The 2296-nt window shown below is 63.4% G+C and overlaps 1 protein-coding gene across 1 annotated transcript in view; it reads right to left on the reverse strand.

Annotated features, from left to right (window-relative positions):
* MLXIPL (MLX interacting protein-like) overlaps positions 1–2296 on the reverse strand; it is a 28855-nt gene that overhangs the window by 13373 nt on the left and 13186 nt on the right. The window lies entirely within an intron of this gene.

Genomic DNA, 2296 nt, shown 5'->3' on the forward strand with positions numbered 1-2296 from the left:
GAGGGAAGTCTCCTGCCAAGGCAAAACACCTGGAGATGTGTTGCTGCAGCTCTTGCCTCATCACAGCATTTGGACAGCTATTTCTGAGCCTTCTTTTAATTCCAGGCAAGACTTGGAAGTGCTGCCTTCAGCAGGGGGCAGGCAGGAGCAGCAGGGCAGGCAGGAGCAGCAGGGCAGGCAGGAGCAGCAGGGCAGGCAGGAGCAGCAGGGCAGGCAGGAGCAGCAGGGCAGGCAGGAGCAGCAGGGCAGGCAGGAGCAGCAGGGCAGGCAGGAGCAGCAGGGCAGGCAGGAGCAGCAGGGCAGGCAGGAGCAGCAGGGCAGGCAGGAGCAGCAGGGCAGGCAGGAGCAGCAGGGCAGGCAGGAGCAGCAGGGCAGGCAGGAGCAGCAGGGCAGGCAGGAGCAGCAGGGCAGGCAGGAGCAGCAGGGCAGGCAGGAGCAGCAGGGCAGGCAGGAGCAGCAGGGCAGGCAGGAGCAGCAGGGCAGGCAGGAGCAGCAGGGCAGGCAGGAGCAGCAGGGCAGGCAGGAGCAGCAGGGCAGGCAGGAGCAGCAGGGCAGGCAGGAGCAGCAGGGCAGGCAGGGGCAGGCAGGGGCAACCCAGCTTCGTGGGTCTGGGAAGGCAGGACAGCAAGCTGGAGAGCATTAAAGACATTAAGGGACATTTGCCTGTGCCCCAAGATGGGCAGACAGTGGGACCAGCCCTGACCTCAGCCCAGCACAGCCTCAGGCACTTCTTTGCACCCATTCCTGCAACCCCCTCCCCAGCCCCCAGCCCATGCCGGGCTCCTTCCTGCCTGTTCCTGGCTCCTGAGGCAGCCCTGTTTGTTCTGCAGCTCCTGGTGGTGACAACGTCCCCAAGGGGCCTGCAGTGTGGGCAACCTCATTTCACTCATTGCCTTGTTTCCTTCCAGATGAGGAGAACAACCCCCTCACGTGCACCCACCGGGGAGGTGCTGAGGGTCCTGCTGCCCCAGGAGTTCCCTGGGGGATGTTGGGATCCTTCTGTCTTACTTTGGGGTCCTTCTCACCTCACTCTGCAAGCCCAGGAGCTTCTCCAGCTCTCCTACCCACCAGGGCACAGCCTCGGGGCAGTGCTGGCTGCATGGAGGGGCCCTTCAACAGCAGGCTGGAGTGGTTAGAGTTGGAAGGGACCTTAAAGATCATCTAGTTCCAATCCCCTGCATGGGCAGGGACACCTCCCACCAGCCCAGGCTGCTCCAAGCCCCATCCAACCTGCCCTTCAACACTGCCAGGGATGGGGCAGCCACAGCTTCTCTGGGCAACCTGGGCCAGGGTCTCACCACCCACAGCAAATAACTTCTTCCTGAGGTCTCGTCTAAATCTCCCTTCTTTCAGTTTGAAACCATCACCCCTTGTCCTATCACTCCATGGCCTGGTAAAAAGTCCCTTTACAGCTTTCCTGGAGCCCCTTCAGGCACTGCAGTGACACCTGTCACCAGGAAACCCACATCCCTCTCCAGCCAAGAGTTTGTCCCTTCAAGATGCCGATGTTGCTTTGGGTCCCACTTGCCCTGACAACATGCAGGGAGGAGGAAGGAGGCTGGGCTGGGTATAGGAGTCCTGTATCCCCCCCTTGCCAGCATGACCTCAGGTGCACCCCGAGGTGCCACCTGGCCCTGGGAAGGTACTGGGGTGAGAGCAGCACACTTGTTCATTGAAGCTTGTGAGATCTTGGAGCACCCTCGAGCAAAGGGTTGGGGTGGTTCTGCATTAATGTGCCTGCAGCTGGATGGCCATGGGGTGGGATGGCAGCTGGGGCTGCCCAGTGGGCAGCAGGGCTGGCTGGGCTGGGAGCTGGGCTGGGAGCTGGGCTGGGAGCTCCCTGCAGCCCGGTGGGCAGGTGGCTTTGCTACAGGCAGGGGGATGTCCTTGACCTTGGAGCCAGGCAGCTCAGACAGGCAGCGGGCAGGCAGTGAGACCCCTGTGCTGGTCCTGCCGGGTTCTGTGGCTGGAAGCAGCGTGTGGGGCGGCCGGGAGGGAAGAGCATTGCTGTCCCACCCCTGCTGTCCCACCCCTGCTGTCCCACCCATCCCTGGGGGACCAGGTCTGGGATGCGTCTGGGATCAGGTGCTGCCCCCAGCAGGGATGGACACCCAGCCTGGCCAGGGGGCTGGAGAAGGAGCCGTGTCCCCGCAGCTCCAGCCTGCAGAGTTCAGGACCCGGCCGCTCCGCTGTCTCCAGGAGCTGAACTTTCCCCACCAGGCAAACAGCGCGGCGGTGCCAGGTGGAGCAGCCAATGGAAGGGACGGGGTCCCCGGCAACACGCCCGCACCCGGAG

This window comes from Chaetura pelagica, unplaced genomic scaffold (genome assembly GCF_000747805.2).
Source record: "Chaetura pelagica isolate M959 unplaced genomic scaffold, ChaPel_1.0 scaffold516, whole genome shotgun sequence".
Taxonomy (NCBI): Eukaryota; Metazoa; Chordata; class Aves; order Apodiformes; family Apodidae; genus Chaetura; species Chaetura pelagica.